Source organism: Schistocerca nitens, chromosome 3, assembly GCF_023898315.1.
Source record: "Schistocerca nitens isolate TAMUIC-IGC-003100 chromosome 3, iqSchNite1.1, whole genome shotgun sequence".
Classification (NCBI taxonomy): Eukaryota; Metazoa; Arthropoda; class Insecta; order Orthoptera; family Acrididae; genus Schistocerca; species Schistocerca nitens.
The window spans coordinates 276,161,764-276,183,068 of record NC_064616.1 but is presented as its reverse complement, the minus strand read 5'-3'; positions in this window follow the sequence as shown (position 1 = coordinate 276,183,068).

Genomic DNA, 21,305 nt, shown 5'->3' with positions numbered 1-21,305 from the left:
TTTTGGCATTAATTCAGTCTTATTGTACCACAGTACAGCCGTAAAAAATTATAAGAAAGCCTATGGACTTCCGATCATTGCAGGACTAATAACAGTAAGACTCCACAATAGCGGATTCCAGTAGAAGATGCAATTCTCTTTTGTACTTAAACACCCAGATACGAGTTAAAAGGGGTAGAACCATAGTTTGTCTGGTGAATTGAGCGTTGCGTGAGCTCAAACTTACCTTCGTGACGTACACGCCGCCGCGTGTTTTTCTCGTAGGCCTCGGTATAGCACGTGTGACGTCACAAGACACTACAGTGCGACGCGCACGTTCCGCATATGCCGCGCTAGTCCAGCGCATATTGAAACTCGGACCCATACTTCGCACGCGCCGGTTAGCGACACTGCGCTGACAGGGTCGAAGCGCGCGCACCCTGTAATCTTTCTCAAACGATTTTACAGAAACTATTCAGTAAAAATATTTGATTTTTGCCTTTGTTGTAGCGTTATATGTCAGTTTCGTGGAGAAGTGCCCATCATCTCGCTAGTGGACATACTTAATGTGATATACACATTTTAGTAAGAGACTACGCAAAATTCGAGAAGATTGCAATGAAAAACAGTAGTCTCTATCATTTTGCGTTTGGTGCGTGTTACATCTTATGTTGCTGGGTATGAAATTTAGCTAACATATTGAGTTTTTCTTTAGAGTTGGGAGGAGGTCTCTATCAGTATCCGATCTCGAGAAAATGTAACCTGCGTAGGGCGTTCACTCCCGATCTCACGCACGCAAGAATGAAATATTCACATCTCTCATATCTCCTAAATCGCTCGAGACAACGAAACGAGATTTTGTCGAATGATAGCGCATAAGTAGGAGAGTATTTTGCAATTCGTAAGCACACGGAACTTTCTTATCTATGGCGATAAATCAGAAGTTATATTTCCAGTTTTATTTTTTTCACTTCAGTGACTGTAATCTTTTAAGTTATTGAGAGCTAGTGAAAAAGAAGAGTTTCTGTTGTATTGGCAGAAGATCCAACACCGTGTTACGAATGGAGGCCGAAATGCACGCGTTTTAGCTCACGCAGGCTGTCGTGAGGAGGGAAGAACTATACTGACGTGAGGTCTGGAACATGACAAGGAATTAGAATTCAGAAAGCGGACGTAATTAGTTTGTGCTTAACATTAATCCATTAATGATGAACGTCGCTCTTGACGGTACATGATTCACAATATTATCTGTTCAGATTATAGTCAATATGGCGCCTTGCTAGGTCGTAGCAAATGACGTAGCTGAAGGCTATGCTAAACTGTCGTCTCTGCAAATGAGAGCGTATGTAGACAGTGAACCATCGCTAGCAAAGTCGGCTGTACAACTGGGGCGAGTGCTAGGGAGTCTCCCTAGACTAGACCTGCCGTGTGGGGGCGCTCGGTCTGCTATCACTGTTAGCGGCGACACGCGGGTCCGACGTATACTAACGGACCGCGGCAGATTTAAAGGCAACCACCTAGCAAGTGTGGTGTCTGGCGATGACACCACAGTTTCCTAGTACGTAAATAAAGATGATATTTCTTCTCTTATGTTACTGCAAAACGACACAATGAGGTTTTTCGTAAGCTATTTAGCTCTCTGGTCACCAATTACTTGTTTAATAAGACACTCTGTTTTAGAATTCTGTCGCAATAGCTGCTGTAAGATGAGTTTGTGCAAATTGTGCTGTGTTTTGGCAAAGGGAGTACAATGAAACATGTCAACAAGAGAAATGTGGCCGTTACTCATAAATGATAATGTTTCTTTGAATGAGAAAAGGTTAACAATTCACACAAAAATAAATTGCCAATTCTGTTGGAATTTTGGTTGAATCCCCGTAACTTCTCGTATTTTTAACACTCAACGACTGGAATGGAAAGTTGCCAAAGGATTTTATTTTTTTTTCTTCATCTGAGCAGCATTGAAATAATTTCCCTTCAGGTGGAATGACAGGCACATGCCAGATGCTGGTTACTCATCTACAGCTTGCCCAACTGACAGTTCAAAATGGTTCAAATGGCTCTGAGCACTATGGGACTTAACTTCTGACGTCATCAGTACCCTAGAACTTAGAATTACTTAAACCTAGCTAACCTAAGGACATCACACACATCCATGCCCGAGGCAGGATTCGAACCTGCCTCCGTAGCGGTCGCGCAGTTCCAGACTGTAGTGCCTACAGCCGCTCGGCCACTCCGGCCGGCAAACTGACAGTGTGTGATTGTTGAATAAAACAGTTGCTATTGAGAAAAATAAACAATTGATCCGTCGCACAACACAATGGTCAATGTATTGTCAGCAGCTGAGAATAATGCGCGCGACAGGGATGTGGAAGCTAGCCAGGTGTCCCTTGTGAGCAGGAATCCACGTCTTTCGAAAACCATTGTCATGAAAGTAGATCTGCCTTTGTCAGCAATACATTTCAACAAATTAAATATATCAAATCACCACACTCTTTTAGGACACTCATACTTTCGGAATAATACTGACCATTTTTTTCATTTGTGTAGCCTATTGTATAATTAGTTTATTAACGCTGATAGTGTGTATGCAACCACTGAAATGCTTTTTCTCGTCGCAACGAGCCAATTAAAACATTGTTATTCGTGAGGGTTTCTTATTTATAGGTTGCAGTGCGCCGGCCGCGGTGGTCTAGCGGTTCTAGGCGCGCAGTCCGGAACCGCGCGACTGCTAGGGTCGCAGGTTCGAATCCTGCCTCGGGCATGGATGTGTGTGATGTCCTTAGGTTAGTTAGGTTTAAGTAGTTCTAAGTTCTAGGGGACTGATGACCAGAGATGTTAAGTCCCATAGTGCTCAGAACCATTTGAACCATTTTTTTGGTTGCAGTGGAAATGTGATGTGAGTCCGCACAGGATAAGGTAGCCGATGCGCAGACACGGTTTTCCGTCCGAACGCTGAGCGAGTCCATTCCGTCGTTCAGGAGGGGAGGCCGTCTCGTTGTACTTCCGCCTGTCGGCTAGTGCACGTCGAGTGAGCACAGCGGTATACACGGCATGGCATCACAGTCTGCATAGCCAGGCAAGAGAGATTATTTTCAATGTAATTACATTTATATAAGACGAGGCAAAAGAGGGGGGACAAAGCCCAGTAAAAAGTGTTCTATAAAGAGTGCAGTCTGCTACTGGTGTGTCACTTCGAACAATACGGAGAATAAAGAAAGAGGGAGAAGAAGTAGTTGCCGGCAGTTCCTAGGGTTTCTCTACTCCCGGAAAAAAGAAGAATAAAGAGAAAAAGATTTTACGTTTAGATGATTTTGATGAACAAGTTGTGCGGAGACCGATATACAGGGTGAAAAGTATTTAAACCGACAAACTCTGGGAGGTTATAGGGGACATCAAAACAAATATTTTTCCCTAATATCATTTTTTTCCTATGAGGATTATTTAAACCGGTGGAGGCCGTATTACGCTCTTCAGTTGTTAGAGGCCGTATTACGTTCTTCAGTTGTTAGAGAGCGTATTACACTCTTCAGTTGTAGGCAACTGCTCTCCACAAGTGTACTAATGCATTGTCTCTGTTTACTAATGGAGGGATACACATGGGGTGAGTACACTGATATGGTTGGTGCGTACTACGTAGCGCACCACAACGGACGAGCTACATAGCGGGTTTATCAAAAACAATATCCTAATCGCCGTATCCCGCATCATACGACCTTTGCTGCTGTGTACCAACGTCTGCGTGAGACCGGGTCATTTAGCAGATTACCTGGACAGGGACGACGTCGCACGGTAAGAACGCTGCAATTTGAGGAAGATGTCTCAAAGCATGTGGAGTGGGATCCTTCAATCACGATTCGTGCAATTGCACGTAACATTGGGACGAATCAGACGAATGTAAGAACAGTCCTTCGAGAGCAATTGTTACGTCCATTTCACTTACAGCGTGTCCACAACCTGGAACCAGTTGATTATCCACACTGAGCACAGTTTTCGCAGTGGTACCTGGATCAGTGTGAAATGCATCCTACATTTCCATCCTCTGTGTTGTTTACCGATGAATTAACGTTCGGGCGTGATGGAGTCTTCAAAATGCACAATTCGAATATTTGGAGTGAGGATAACCCACATGCCACAGTTACTAGCGCTCATCACGTGCGGTTCTTCGTTAATGCGTGGATCGGTGTTGTTGGAGCCTGTGTAATTGGGCCGTACCTGCTATGTAGGCCATTAAATGGCGGGCACTATTACAATTTTGTCGCCAGAGCATTGCCAAAATTGCTGGAAGACGTCACGCTCCCTACAAGAAAACGCATGTGGTTCCAACATGGCGGGGCGCCGGCAAATTTCAGTCGTCGTGTGCGTCGATTTCTGGACCGACGGTTCCCAGAAAAGTGGATTAGCAGATGTGGTCCTGTACCATGGCCTACTCGATTCCCAGGTATGTCCCCTCTGGACTTATTTGTGTGGGGAGAGATGCGCAACATTGTTTACGCAACTCCTGTTGCATCAGAGGAGGATCTGGTTGCCCGGATAGTAGCAGCAGCAGCAGCAGCAGCAGGAACAATTCAGGATACTCCTGGGGTTTTTCCCGTGTCAGACAGAACATAATCCGACGGTGTAACCTTTGTTTACGTGTCAGTGGAGGCATTTTTAAAAATCTACTGTAATTGAAATTGGGTTGTGTTAATGTGTTTTGTCTTGGCCATAAAAAAATAAAAAAAGTGTTTGTTGGTTCAATTAATTTGCCGCCAGAGAAATCTTCCTCTACCGGTTTAAATACTCCTCATAGGAAAAAATGACATTAGGGGAAAACATTTGTCTTGATGTCCCCTACAACCTCCGAGAGTTTGTCGCTTTAAATACTTTTCACTCTGCATAATTTCCTCGTGACAAACAGCGTCCCACAATAAAGGCACTTTATCCCGTAGTAAGAGAAAATACGTCTTTTAAGGGAAGTATTTCTTCATTACGGCACCTACTTCAAACTTTAGGCTTCAGGTAAGTTGGTTTTTTAATGTCAATGTATTATTTATATGCGTCATTTTTTGTGTAATTAACGTGTTGAATATCTAGCAGGCGGCGCAAAACAACAGATAACAGGAAGGTGCTTGTGGAACGTTTAGAAATACGCAGTAAATGTGTTGAATATTTAAAGAAAATAAAAAAGTACCGTGAAGAGGGTGGACCTGTCATATATGTCGATGAAACCTATATTCACAGTTCGCACACTACGCCCAAAGAGTGGATAGATGGCTCAAGTAAGGGAGTAAAGGCGCCACTTTCAAAAGGACAACGTCTGTTATAGTACACGCAAGTAACAAAAATATCTGATAAGGACAAGTAATTCTGTAGGCTGTAACATATTAATGTGTCTAAACGTCAAAGGAAACATTCGCATTCTTCTGGTCTACAATACTATAGGTCAGGAGATAGTGAGCATTCCTTTGAAATTTCAACATGTTCTTCAAAACAGCGACAGAAATAACGTCGGTGTTATTAACGCATTTATGTCATTTTTCTGACCACAGGAAGCAAATCAGGTTTTGTGCCAAATGCACTTTTAATTTTCAAATCCAGCACTAAAACAGGAGATTATCATGCAGAAATGAATGCTGAAAAATTTTCAAGGTATTTGTTTTATCTTTTACTATGTAATTGTGGTACACATGTAAAGTAGTGTCATAATTAGACTGAACGACTATATTTGTTATCATCTGGCTGGAAAACAAAATAATACCGAATGTCCCTCGAAACTCCGTTGTTGTGCTTGACAATGCTAGTTATCACAATGTTCTGCATGAAAAACCACCAACAGTGCATAGCAGGAAAGCTGACATGGCATATTGGCTACATTCCCGAAACATTCAATTTGACCAGGGAAGCACAAAGCTCGAACTGCTTGACTTAATAGAAAGCAACAAACCCACAAAGATTTACACTGTGGATAAACTTCTGGCACATTATGGTCATTCTGTTCTCTGTTAACCTCCTTACCATACTGACCTAAATGCTATATAGATGGTATGGGCTACGGTAAAGAACTGCGTGGCTACAAAGAGTGTTACGTTCAAGCTGGAGGATGTGTGGAAGCTAGCTGAAGAAAATTTTTCCTACATTACCCTACACGAATGCGAGGCAGTTTGCAGACATATGGAAGATGTGGAAGAAACATACGCAAATTAGGAAAAATTGACAGACGAACTGGAAGAAATGTTTATTGAGATACATGCCAGCGATACTAATGACACTAGCGATGATTATGATGATGATGATAATGATTTCCAACCTTTCCAGCCGGCCGGTGTGGCCGTGCGGTCTAGGCGCTTCAGTCTGGAACCGCGTGACCTCTCCGGTCGCAGGTTCGAATCCTGCCTCGGGCATGGATGTGTGTGATGTCCTTAGGTTAGTTAGGTTTAAGTAGTTCTAAGTTCTAGGGGACTAATGACCACAGATGTTAAGTCCCATAGTGCTCAGAGCCATTTGAACCAACCTTTCCAGTCCGGGAACGGTGAATAAATAAAAGGTCAGTAGACAAAAAACAGACGTCATGCATTCTCTTTGTTTTATAGTCTGAACATGGTAGTCAGGGACGTCATCCGCTGCATGTATTATCATATTAACTGTAAAGCATGTGAATTGTGACATGTCCGTGATTTAGCACTGTTCTCACTGATTGCTTAAGCACTATCCAGACGAATGCAGTAGAGTGACCACTAACGAAAACTCTTTCTATTTGCAGGTTCAACAGGAACGCCATAATTCCTGCATGCACCACAAATCAGTCCATAAACTATATCACAAACATTGCATAACACATGTTTAAGTAACATGTATTTTGTAGTAAGATTCATAATGTTAATAACATAATAATAGAAATAATAAAATAATGTTCATAAAATTGGGTGTAGTACTTAAAAAAGCTTATTATTTTTACTATCCGGTGTGCCATTCCTCCGCATTACGCCAGATGGTCGAGCGTAGGCTTTGCTGTAGGGCGGCACTTCCCCTCTAGCGCTGAGTGCTTCCCCTCCAGTGCTCGCTCACTGCCTAGCCGCTACCCCCACCACTACCGCTCTCGCCACGCTTGCCCAGCCGTTTGTGCATCTACCGGCCAATTTATCCTGCCTGCACTCTACGTAGTATAATGTCTCTTATTACATCCATATCCAAGTAAAGATGGTGAATCTTATCTACTTTATATCTTGGACGCTTTTTACCTGGAGCACAAAGAGGTCATATCTGTGGAAATTACGCCTTTCCGACTTTTTGCAAATGATCGTAGAGATACGTCGGCATAACAGGCAGCAAGTAGTTAACCTTGTTTTACTTCCCTTCCCTGCTTCTAGATAACATGATTTTGTTATAATTCTTACTCCCTTATTCACTACCCTCACGATGAATCGTTTGTCCCTTCTTACGATCTGAAAACATTGCGGAGGCAGAAGATACAATCCCAATGGCTAATGGCTCACCAGTTATTGTAATGTGCATTGTTCCTGACAAAAGAAAAAACAAACCAAAAAAACTATACAGATACATTTAACTGAAAACTATTATGTACTAGCGAAAAGAGATTGAGCTCTTAAAAGGCGAAAAACAAAACACTATGTGTTGCTGTTGTTGTGGTCTTCAGTCCTGAGACTAGTTTGATGCAGCTGTCATAAAATTCAGTATACTGTAAGGCTGTATTTTTCGGATGGGCAATACTTCCACTGCCCATATGCGCCATGCCGAAGTGAGCATATGGCAGGATTGCCTTTCCGCTCCCCGCCTTACCCCTTCCACAGTGCTCGCGCGGCGCGAGAAACTGCCAAGACCACAACACCGCGCAATTTACGCGATCCCATTTGAAACCGTGAAGTTACAAAAATGCGCGCTGCGCTGCGTCACACCACACGAACTATGCGCGTCTCAAATTGCGCCTAGCGTTGGCGCTTCTTTCTAGTAAGGTGATGAAGGGGGTTATTATCTGCGGTGTAACACACGTCTTGCGGGAGGGGAAAGAGCGGAGATGTAGGCGCAAGGGAGGGGGAAGGGCGTGAGAGGTGATGGAGAAGTTGCACGTGTGCTTGCTAAAGCGATCTTCAAGAAAACTTTTTTGAAGCACAGCTGGTGGGGTGTATCGGCGGTATAACAGTAAGTATGCGCAGAAACAGAATAAGAGAGTGCTGTCTGACTGCAGCTTAAACATCAAGTACAGAGCGACAACAGATTTGTACATGAAAGAAGCTAACTTTTGTATGACAAAAAAACAAGGGTTACTTCGGCCAGTTAGTACAGCACTTGTTTTAAATTTAAACTAGAAATAGGGTGACAGAGTGCATCTCTGCGTTGTATTTCAGCAAACGCAAAATTCAGAAAACACCTCTCAGTCGTTTTAAGAATTAGTTGTCTGCATTAAAACTACAACAGGGTCGCCTCAAGACGATGAAAATTATGATAAATAACGGTTGGAGTATGTGATAGAGTAGTGCAGGGCTTAACACAGTGTAAAACGCGTAGGTAAGAAAAAAGTAAATGTTCATTTCACTGGGCACAGATCAGGAAAGTTCTGTAAAGAGGGACTGAAGATAAACAGTCAGTTCAGCGGATATGAGGATTAAAAACGTGCAATCATTTTTAACTCTTAGTTACAGCTTGAACAGGGAAATAAATGCTTCTAAACCTACAGTGGACATAGCTCATCTGCAAAGCAGTGGAACACTGGAACATTAGTTGCAAAAGTTGGATGAAAATTCTAAGTATCACTATCTATTGAACAATGAAAGACCAATAGAATAGACACCACAAAGAGGGTCTCCACAATCTAGATTTGACAACGAAACATTCAACGAAGCCGACTTGTAATAAGTAGCATTGTAGAAAAACTTTAGTAAGGTTAACTTGATGCATTCGTTCGAAAGACAAAACAGAAACCTTGTCAATGGTTCAAATGGCTCTGGGCACTATGGGACTTAACATCTGAGGTCATCAGTCCCCTAGAACTTAGAACTACTTAAACCTAACTAACCTGAGGACATCACACATATCCATGCCCGAGGCAGGATTCGAACCTGCGACCGTAGCAGTAGCGTGGTTCCGGACTGAAGCGCCTAGAACCGCTCGGCCACCGCGGCCGGCCATTGTCAATAAAAGAGATCTACAATTGAAATACGGTACAACACCAAAATTCTACAACAAAGCTGTCTAATGCAAATAGCTTAATTCATCACATGACAAAGACTTATACAGTAGTTGCGAAAGGGTATCTTCAAACATTTCAAAATCTTCAAAATACCTAAACTTTCCACATAGTACAAATAAGCATGCTCCTAAGCCAACCTTCTCACAAAAAACATTAACGGTTACTTACAACTACTTAATATTTATATTGGTTCAAATGGCTCTGAGCACTATGGGACTTAACATCTATGGTCATCAGTCCCCTAGAACTTAGAACTACTTAAACCTAACTAACCTAAGGACATCACACAACACCCAGCCATCACGAGGCAGAGAAAATCCCTGACCCCGCCGGGAATCGAACCCGGGAACCCGGGCGTGGGATGCGAGAACGCTACCGCACGACCACGAGATGCGGGCAATATTTATATTCTATATAATACTCTCAGGAAATTGTCAGTCAAAACATATGCAATAAATTACTTTTAAATCAGGTAAAAATATTAAAATTAGACTTACTTACAGGAGAGAAGACAAAGAAGAGTGAGAGAAGTGGTAGCGCGTGCGGCATGACTGGCTTATCGCAAGGCGACAGCTGTGCCAGTCCATTGCACCATGCCTTCTCTGCTTACAGTAAGCATTCACTGGTAATTTTGCCTGTAAGGTAAACGACTAAAATAACCTATAGTATCAACTGGAAATTCTCTGCATGGTAGAATGAATCAAGGTTAACGGTTCTGCCCTGACCTTTGGGGCGACAGCATAAAACAGACCATTTAACATCACTCGCCGGCCGCAGTGACCGAGGCGCTTCAGTCTGGAACCGCGCGACCGCTATGGTCGCAGGTTCGAATCCTGCCTCGGGCATGGATGTGTGTGATGTCCTTAGGTTAGTTAGGTTTAAGTAGTTCTAAGTTCTAGGGGACTGATGACCTCAGAAGTTAAATCCCATAGTGCTCAGAGCCATGTGAACCATTTGAACATCACTCAGTCATCTCTCATACAATTAGCAATACAATCAGCTTCCACTACAAAACATTATCTGTACAACAGAAACAACATCACTTAAAACAAATGACACAAGAACTTCCAACATGAACGACAGTACATCTTGCTTGCTCACAAATAATCTCAATACAACAACCTCATATACATATATCTTCATATCAACAAAACTTCGCTGCCCTCGGGAGGATAACTTCCGGAAGTCATCATATCCTCTCATATCAAATTACAGGGGTACAACAGATCAATCCATCAGCATAACTCTTATTACGGTACATTACTTAATACACCGCTGATCCTTGCATTGGGTTAACCAGTTAAGCAACTACTAATTACGAAAAACAGAAGCCATGGACGCAAAAAGAATAAAAGGTCGGGAAAGAGAATGTGGATAAAGAACAGAAATAGAAAGCAGAAAAAGTTAATTACTTTCATTCCGCAAACCGGCATGCCACCCAGCGTCCTGTAGGTTTAGGCAACACAAGTGCTAATCGTGCAATTACGACTGTGTATGCGCTTGGGACATCAAGTCGCCTATTACCAGTGGTAAACTGATAGACAATACCAGGATCAGCAGAATCTATGGACTCCCATCAACGTAAAAATATTTAGTGCGCCAACGATTTTCGAAACCTTGCAGACGCGGTTCGGAAGTGTAGGGGGTTACAGAGCCCTTAAAGCGCTCACGTCTGTGGAGCAAGGAGTAGGAACCTACTTTCACCAGAGGACACAGAAATAATGCTTATAGGAAAGATGATAGAAAACAGAATGGATCATGACACGAAAATGAAAGGGAAGAAAATGTCATGAACCACTGGGAGACTCTGTGGTTGGAAAACACATCGTGCAAGCTGCAAAACCCTGGATATTAATCGAAAACTCTCAAAATATACCTCAAGAAACTTATCATCACAACAACTACGCATGAAATTTTTCAACGACAATGGAATTTAAAACAATGATAGTAAATCCCCTGCAGTACACAGGTTCAACGGGAGTATGTTTTTAAATTACACACGCATTAACCACCCAATCAACATACATCTGAAATGTTTATCTAGGGACAATTACGCATTCAACATACCTCCCAATAAGTATACTCACAAAAATTCAAAGTTCGAACCATTCTTGTAAGTAACTGTATAATATGCAAAATTTATACTATAATCTACTGAGCTCTACGTTCTTCTCTGAGCAAATGACTACAAGTGCCTCAATATATCGGGTGATCAAAAAGTCAGTATAAATTTGAAAACTTAATTAACCACGGAATAATGTAGATAGAGAGGTAAAAATTGACACACGTGCTTGAAATGACATGGGGTTTTATTAGAACCAAAAAAAAAGTTCATAAAATGTCCGACAGATGGCGCTGGACAGCAAACCGTCAGTGACTGCGCATGACAATCGTGTATAAAAGGAGCTGTAATGAGAGAGAGAATCTTGGCAGGTCCCCGGACTCGTACACGATTAGTGAACATTCGCGCACCGGAGATCAACGCCTCGTGTCCTGTGTGTGCCGTCGTTTGTGCTTAAGTGGTTCAGTGTTATTCGTTTTGTGCATCTACGTTCACGTGTCTGTGTCCAAGTGTCTGAACAATTTTATCTTGGACTCTACGCCCGTGAACGGCACCTTGTATTTTAAAAAGTGTTTGTCTCCGTTTATATGGCCACCATCTTTTTTTCTCTAATTGTCTTCATTTGTATCTTTGTGTTTCTCTGCGGCCAAAGAGCGGCGTAGTATGCTGCTGCAGGCCTGCCTGTAAACAGGTTTCAAAAAAAATGGTTCAAATGGCTCTGAGCACTATGGGACTCAACTGCTGTGGTCATAAGTCCCCTAGAACTGAGAACTATTTAAACCTAACTAACCTAAGGACAGCACACAACACCCAGCCATCACGAGGCAGAGAAAATCCCTGACCCCGCCGGGAATCGAACCCAGGAACCCGGGCGTGGGAAGCGAGAACGCTACCGCACCACCACGAGATGCGGGCAAACAGGTTTCAAAATAACAATAAAGAAAAAAAAAAAGAGAGAGAGAGAGAATCAGATGCGCTAGCAGTCGCAGCATGTTGACGTTACCCGAAAAGGCGTTTTTAGTAAAGCTGTGTTATCAGAATGGGGAATGTGCTAGTTCAGCGTTACGATCCTGTCGCCATAGGAAGGGGATTCGAACGGGTAAAGGTCCGTTGACAAATGCAGCTGTGGCGAGAATGATTTCGAAGTTCGAAGCCACGGATTGTTTAGACGATAGACCCAGTAGTGGCCGACCGAGCACAAGGCGTAATGCTGGTGAGACAGATCAGGAAGAAATGGAGACTGTAGCGCGTTCGTCTATGCACGGGGAAGTCAGCGCTCGTGCAGTAACACGTCGCACCGGCATTCCATACACTACTGTTTGGTTGGCTCTTTGGCGTACCCTCCGATGCTATCCGTACAAAATTCATCGGTATCATGAACTGTTACCTGGCGATTTAGTGAAGCGGAGGGCATTTGCGGTGTGGGCGTTTCAAAAGATGGCGGGAGAAGACGATTGGTTGAGTAACGTGTTGTGGACAGACGAAGCTCATTTCACGGTCCGAGGGTCTGTCAACGCCCACAGCTGCAGAATTTGGGCTACCGAAAATCCTAGAACTGTCGTGGAAACTCCACTGCACGACGAGAAAGTCATGGTATGAGTTGTATTTACCACATATACCGTTATCGGGCCTTTTTTCTTCGAGGAAATGCGTGATTCTGGTTTTGTAACTGCTACCATGACGGGTGAGAGGTACGCCGATATGTTACAGAATCGCATCATCCCCAGCCTGGCTGATAAACACCTGCTGGAACGTACGATGTTTATGCAGGATGGCGTTCCACCCCATATTGCTAGACGCGTGTGTGCTCAGTCGCCACTTTCGTCATGCTTGGCCTCCCAGGTCCCCAGACCTCAGTCTGTGCGATTATTGCCTTTGGAGTTACCTGAAGTCGCAAGTGTATCTTGATCGACCGACATCTCTAGGGATGCTGAAAGACAACATCCGGCGGCAGTGCCTCACCATAACTCCGGACATGCTTTACAGTGCTGTTCACAACATTATTCCTCGACTATAGCTATTGCTGAGGAATGATGGTGGACATATTGACCATTTCCTGTAAAGAACATCATCTTTGCTTTGTCTTACTTTGTTATGCTAATTATTGCTATTCGGATCAGATGAAGCGCCATCTGTCGGACATTTTTTGAACTTTTGTATTTTTTTGGTTCTAATAAAACCCCATGTGATTCCAAGCATATGTGTCAACTTGTACCTCTATGTCTACATTATTCCGTGATTTATTCAGTTTTCAAATTTATACTGACTTTTTGATCACCCTGTATATCAACACTCACAGTACAGTCGTCACGTCGCGACGCATTGAAGCGGTGGCGACGGTGGGGCGGCGGCTGGGGTCCGTACTCACGCGGTACCCTCGTAGCAGTGGCGTAGGGGCGGGGCGGCAGGCTGTTCGGCAGCGAAAGTACGTGCCCCGGGCGATGAGGCCAGGACCCTAACGCAGATGGCAGCGGGAGGCTGACCAGTGGCGAACCTGGGGCGGCAAGGCGGCAGGTGGGCCGCGTAGCTAATCGGCAGCAACAGCAGAGCCCGCGGTGCAGACATCTCGGACGGTGCGTGGCGGCAAGGCTTCGTTGCCTGCCACACTGCACTCAGCGGAAGGGCTTGCATCAGGGGTGACGGGGTTTGGCGGCGGCAGCTGCAAGGAAGCCGCGCCGACCGTGAATAACACGTCCGTGCGCTCCGTCAGCCACAGCAGCGGCAAGGACGCCTCGCTCGTTTCTTCATGTCTCGGGGCCGGCTCAGAGTTTAAGGGCAGCGACTGAGAAGGTGGGCCGGCTACGACCCTGAAATGGTGCCGCCGAGCACGGTGTGCTCTCAGTGCGTACGTGTAGCTGCGGCTTGCTGCGACAGGCAGGCGGTAGACGTTGCCCGGCCCCTGGAATGCACGAAGACAGCGTCTGGGCGGCATCGTAGCTGTCGCAGCGGCATGTCGTTGTTGTGGTGTTCAGTCCAGAGACTGGTTTGATGCAGCTCTCCATGCTCTTCTATCCTGTGCAAGACTCTTCATCTCCCAGTACCTACTGCAACCTACATCCTTCTGAATCTGCTTAGTGTATTCATCTCTTGGTCTCCCTCTACGATTTTTACCCTACACGCTGCCCTCCACTACCAAATTGGTGATCCCTTGATGCCTCAGAACATATCCTACCAACCGGTCCCTTCTTCTAGTCAAATTGTGCCACAAACTCCTCTTCTCCCCAATCGTATTCAATACCTCCTCATTAGTTATGTGATCTACCCATCTAACGTTCAGCATTCTTCTGTAGCACCACATTTCGAAAGCTTCTATTCCCTTTTTCTCTGAACTATTTATCGTCCACATTTCACTTCCATACACTCCATACAAATACTTTCAGAAACGACTTTCTGACACTCAAATCTATACTCGATGTTAACAAATTTCCCTTCTTCAGAAACGCTTTTCTTGCCATTGCCAGTCTACATTTTATATCTTCTCTACTTCGACCATCATCAGTTATTTCGCTCCCCAAATAGCAAAACTCCTTTAATACTTTAAGTGTCTCATTTCCTAATCTAATTCCCTCAGCATCACCCGACTTAATTCGACTACATTCCATTATCCTCGTTTTGCTTTTGTTGATGTTCATCTTATATCCTCCATTCAAGACACACTCCATTCCGTTCAGCTGCTCTTCCAGGTCCTTTGCTGTCTTTGACAGAATTACAATAGCATCGGCGAACCTCAGAGTTTTAATTTCTTCTCCATGGATTTTAATTCCTACTCCAAATTTTTCTTTTGTTTCCTTTACTGCTTGCTCAGTATACAGATTGAATAACATCTGGGATAGGCTACAACCCTATCTCACTCCCTTCCCAACCACTGCTTCCCTTTCGTGTCCCACGACTCTTATAACTGCCATCTGGTTTCTGTACAAATTGTAAATAGCCTTTCTCTCCCTGTATTTTACCCCTCCCACCTTCAGAATTTGAAAGAGAGTATTCCAGTCAACATTGTCAAAAGCTTTCTCTAAGTCTACGAATGCTAGAAACGTAGGTTTGCCTTTTCTTAATCTATTTTCTAAGATAACTCGTAGGGTCATTATTGCCTCAAGTGTTCCAACATTTCTACGGAATCCAAACTGATCTTCTCCGAGGTCGGCTTCTACGAGTTTTTCCATTCGTCTGTAAAGAATTCGTGTTAGTATTTTGCAGCCGTGGCTTATTGAACTGATAGTTCGGTAATTTTCACATCTGTCAACCTCTGCTTTGTTCGGGATTGGAATTATTATATTCTTTTTGAAGTCTGAGGCATTTCGCCTGTCTCATACATCTTGCTCACCAGATGGTAGAGTTTTGTCAGGGCTGGCTCTCCCAAGGCTATCAGTAGTTGTAATGGAATGTTGTCTACTCCCGGGGCCTTGCTTCGACTGAGGTCTTTCAGTGCTCTGTGAAACTCTTCACGAAGCGGCATAACAGCGGCGAATGCTGACCGCGCACACCAGACATGCACCAGATGTAAACGATAGCCCTATGGATCGAACGGTGGGAACGAGTCGGGTTTCCGACACCAATTTACATGGGCAGGGAGAGGGGAGAAGTTTATTGGAGTCTCCTTACAACGACAATGTACAGGAGGTCGAGCGGTCAGGACTTCTAAGTGGGCATACAGGGCTGACGTTAAATGACAGAGCAGGAAATTAGGTAAAACAAAGAGAACATATTTCAGTATACGGTATACAAAGGGCGTGCCTAGGGTCGGAGGTTACCAGGTTTACGCCAATTTAGAAGGTCGAACAACTAATTGAAATGGCCAACGGAAGGGGAGGCGGTTCATGTTAACTGATGTCGGTGGCCGCTGATGGAACGCAGAGCCAGAGCCTCTGCCTCACGAAAAGACGTCTGTTCTGCTCGAGGTCTGGATCGCAAAAGAGCGAAGCAACTGCGTTCTACACTGTAGAATCCTCCGGAGTCCACATACGTGACCTGTATCGCACGCTCGCTGTTGGCTAAAACCGATGGCGCGAATTCGCTAGCAGTTTCAACAAGGGTCTCACGGCGTCTCTTATTGGCAGCTTCAACTGGACAGATTTGCCTCGGTTCTGAAAAGTAGGCAACTTGTGTTACAGCGGCACAGCCAAAGTTGGTCTGGGAGAAAACTTGTAAAGATCTTACTGGGCCTTTGAAGTAAATTTTTTAAACCAATTCTCTAAAATATTCCTTGACTGGCTGCACCCTGTACAGCAGCTTTCCAAAGCTGACTGGCAGCTCTGCTCCTCACTGGCCACTTTCGATAAATACCTTTTCCCCTTCATTGATGACCAGATAGAATACCTTACAAATGCTATCCTTAATGAAGCGCAATGTTCCATTCCTCGCACCTGTTCCTCGCCACGACGTGCCTCTGTCTAATGGTAGACTGAGGGATGCTGCAACGCGTGAGCAGCTCGTGGTCTCGAGGTCGCGCTCTCGCTTTTCGAGCACGGGATCCCGGGTTCGATTCCCGGCAGGGTTAGGGAATTTTACCTGTCTCAAGATTACTGGGTGTTTGTGTTTTCTTTATCATTTCATCATCAAACGTTGGGAATTTGTACAGGCGCTGATAACCGCGCAGTTGACCGCCCCACAAAACAAAACATGATCAACATCAATATGCCCCAACGCAATCCGAGCGCGGCGACGAGCTCTCCACGTTTTCAAACGCCATCCTACTATGGTGAACTGTATCCATTATAAACAGCTACGAGCGCATTGTCATCGCATTTTCAGGGACAGGAAACAAGGTAGTAAACTTTCTTTTCAAAGCTCTTTTAACAGTTTTACTCCTTCTTCTGTTGTTAGGGGCAATCTCCGTCGGCTTTCAGGAGCCGCGGTTCATTGCCCGGCTCCTGGTCTGACCATTGCGAACATTGTCATTGTAGACCCTCTTGCTATATCCAAAACCTTTGGCCGGTATTTCACTGACATTTCGTGTTCCACCCACTGCCATCCTCCCTTCCTTCCTCTGAAACGGACGGCGGAGGCAAGGACGATATCTTTCTCCTCGCAGAATCGTGAATGTTACAATACTGCTTTTACTATGAGGGAACTTAAATGTACAATTTCTTCGTCCCGGTCATCGGCTCCAGGACCGGACGGCATTCACATTCTGATGTTGCAACACCTATTCCCTGAGGGCATACGCTTTCTCCACCGTTGCCGTTCCGTCGCCCATTTTAATTAGTTATTCGACCTCCTAAATTGGCGTAAACTTGGTAACTTCCGACCCCAGTCATGCCCCTTGTATATTGTACACTGAAATGTATTCTCTTTGTTTTACCTAATTTCCTGCTCTGTCAATTAACGGCAGCCCTGGTTGCCCACTCACAAGTCCTGACCGCTCGACCTCCTGTATATTGTCGTTGTAAGCAGAATCCAACAACCTTCTTCCCCCTCCCAGCCCATGTACATTGGTGTCAGAAACACGATTTGTTGCCACCGTTCGGTCCAATAGAGCGACCGTTTACTTTTGGTTCCTCTTTGATGATATGTGGCCGGGCAGTATTCGTTGCTGTAATTCCGAGCCGAACCTGGGTGCAGCAGCGCGTCGGCTACGATGTCGCGCTAGGCATTTGTTCAGAGAAGACGGTAGAGGTCAGTAAATTATACAGTACACAGTTAAATTTTATTGCGTGTTTTTTGGAGGTGTCCTTACCTAGAACGGTTTGAACTTCAAATTTTTGTGAGTCTAATTACTATGAGGTATGATGAATTTAAACACACACTTCTGTTGAACCTGTGTACTGTAGTAAATTTCTTATACTTGTTTTAAACTCTTTTGTCCTCGGAGTTGTGATGAGAAGTTTCTTAAGGTATATTTTTAGCGCTTTCAGTTTATCTCCAGGGATGTGCAGCTTACATAATGCGTTTGAAACCACAGAGTCTTCCAGCTGCTCATGGCATTTTCTTCCATTTCGTTTTCGTGTCATGATCAATTCTTTTTTCTTTCATCTTTCCTATAAGCATCATTTCTGCGCCCTATGATGAAAGTAGGTTCCTACATTTTGTTCCACAGACGTGACAGCTGTAAGGGCAGTATAACCTCCTATGCCTCCGAACCGCATGTGCAAGGTTTCCGAAATAGTTGGAGCACTAAATCTTTTTACCTTGATGGGAGTTTGTTTTTGTTACAAGACCAGGCACAGACGCGAATTCATCATCTAGCTCTTGTAAGAAAAGCTACAAACCTTAGACTCTGACGATCCTGGTATTGTCTATCAGTTTACTATTAGTGCTAGGCAACTTGAGGCCCCAAGCGCGTACACAGCCGTAATTACACAATTAGCACATGTGTTGCCGACATCGATAGGACGTTGGGTGGCGTGCCGGATTGCGGAACGAAAGGAATGAAATTTTTTCTGCCTTCTGTTTCTCTTCTTTCTGCGTCTCCCTAGATTCTCTTTCCCGACCTTTTTTCCATTACTGTCCATGCCTTCCGTTTTTCGTAAGTGGTAGTTGCTTGACTGGTTCACTCAATGCAAGAAGCTACAATGTATTAAGCGATTACAATAATAAGAGTTACAATAATGAGGAAACAGAATTAATCTGCTGAATCCCTTTAAGTTGACTGTAAGTCGATAACAGACGATGTGATGCCTTCCGTGTGTTATCCCCAACAGAAAAGCGGAATTTTGTTGATATGAATATATGCAAGACTGTTTTATTGAGGTTATTTGTGAGCATGCAAGAGGTACTGTCGTTCGTGTAGTTGAAGGTAATTATGTGCAGGCGAGAGTTCCTGTGTCAGTTGTTTTAAGTGTTGATTGTATGAGAGAAGATGATGGAATTCGGAAGGAAATTACGTGGCGGCAGCCAGTCAAGGAATATTTCAGGGATTTGGTTTAAAAAATTTATTTCAAAGGTCCAGTCAGATCTTTACAAGTTTTCTCCCAGAGCAACTTCGGCTGTGCCTATGTGACACAAGTTTCCTGTCTTCCAGAATCAAGGCAGTTCTGTCCAGTTAAAGCTACTGACAAGAGACGCCTTGAACCCTCTGCTGAAAGTGCTAGCGAATTTGCGCCATTGGTTTTAACCAATAGCAAGCGTGGGATACAGGTCACGTGTGTGAGCACTGGAGGATTCTGCACTGAAGAACACAGTTGCTTCTCTCTCTTATGATCCAGACCTCGAGTAGAACAGACGTCTTTCTCTGGAGGCAGAGCCTCTGGCTCTGCGTTCAATGACCGGCCACCAACGTCAATTAACATGAACCGCCTCCCCATCCGTTGCCCACTTATTTAATTGTTTGATCTCGTAGACTGGCCTAAACCTGGTAACTTCCGATCCTAGTCGCGCCCCTTCCATACCGTACACTTAAATACATTCTCTTTATTTTACCTAATTTCCTGTTCTATCATTTAACAGCAGCCCGGGATGCCCACTTAAAAGTCCTGAGCGGTCGACCTCCTGTACATTGTCGTCATAAGCAAAATCAAACATTTTCCCCTCTTCCCTAACAAACGTCCAACGTCTATTCCACGTTCACCGCTCTGCAGTTGATCATCTCGTCACCTTGGCAACTCATATTATGAACAATTTTTTGCGGAAATGCCAAGTTAGGGATGTGTTTTTTGATTTCTGGTGTGCGACACCCGCTGGATGACGGGTTTCGTCCGTATTATGTGTGAGTGTGGCTTCCGAGGTCGCCTGCCCCTTTTTATCCGGGAATTTATAAGAAACCGTGTTTTTAAGGTACGGGTGGGCTCGGCTCTGTCGGACAGTTTTATCCAAGACAATGGGTTGCCTCAGGATTCTGTGCTCAGCGTCACCTTATTTGCCATAGCCGCTGTCCCTATTATGAATTGTCTCCCCCCACGTACCTCAGGCTCTCTTTTCGTTAATGGCTTTGTGATCCGTTGCAGTTCTCAACGAACCTGTCTACTTGAGCAGCGTCTTCAGCGATGTCTTGACCATCTTTACTCCTGGAGCATCAACAATGGCTTCCACTTTTCCGCTGACAAAACTGTCTCTGTGAAGTACTGGAGGTACGGGGAGTTTCTTCCCCCGTCCCTACGTCTCAGCCCATTTCTTCTTCTGTTCATTGACACAACGAAATTCTTGAGACTCAAGTTTGATAGGAAACTCTGTTGGTCTTCCCACGTCTCTTACCTGACAGCTCGTTGCACTCGCTCCCAAAAGTTTTCTACGAGTTTTATGTGGTACGTAGTGGACAGCGGATCATGAGAGACGCCAGAGACACATCAACAAGAAACACGCCACCAATGACCTCTCGACAGCATGTATTTAGGCCGCCGCCGTAGACCGGAGGCGTCACTGACTCGACTCATTACTCAAGTTTTGCGTCTGTCATTCATTCGCGGAGCAGCATAGTTCAGCGCAGGCTACCCCGGTGCATAGCGACCAGATTATTGTAATTGCAAGATTACTGATATTGTCTGCAAGAGGACTTTTACTGATGAGCTTGTACCACGAACATGGACCCTAGCCGGCTGGAGTGGCCGAGCGGTTCTAGGCGCTTCAGTCTGGAACCGCGTGACCGCTACGGTCGCAGGTTCGAATCCTGCCTTGGGCATAGATGTGTGTGATGCCCTTGGGTTAGTTAGGTTTAAGTAGTTCTAAGTTCTAGGGGACTGATGACCTTAGAAGTTAAGTCCCATAGTGCTCAGAGCCGTTTGAACCATGGACTCTATTCAAGTTAAGTAGCAGCTTCTTGTAAATAAAGAACCATATTAATCCACGAGTGCAATTGTCTTGTAGAAAGAGGATACCGGCTGCCCATAACAACATTCTCTCCTTTGCTTCTTACGGCACAAGACTCTACAATAACTTCTGAAAGATTTGCGTTAGGACGTCCAAACTGCACGGTTGGCCGCGGGGCATGATGGGAATTAGTAGGCGCATGCGCACGCTCCTTGCACGTGAATATGTCATGATAGTGTGTGCCTGAGGGTATAGCGGTTGTGAAGGCCTACTATGCGAGAAATAACAGCCAAACTGCGGCTCAAAGGAAGTTTGCGACCGAGTTCAAGCTAAAGACAACCGGTCCAACGGTACTAAAACCCAAGAAGTTCATTCGCAAGTTTGATAGCTCGGGTA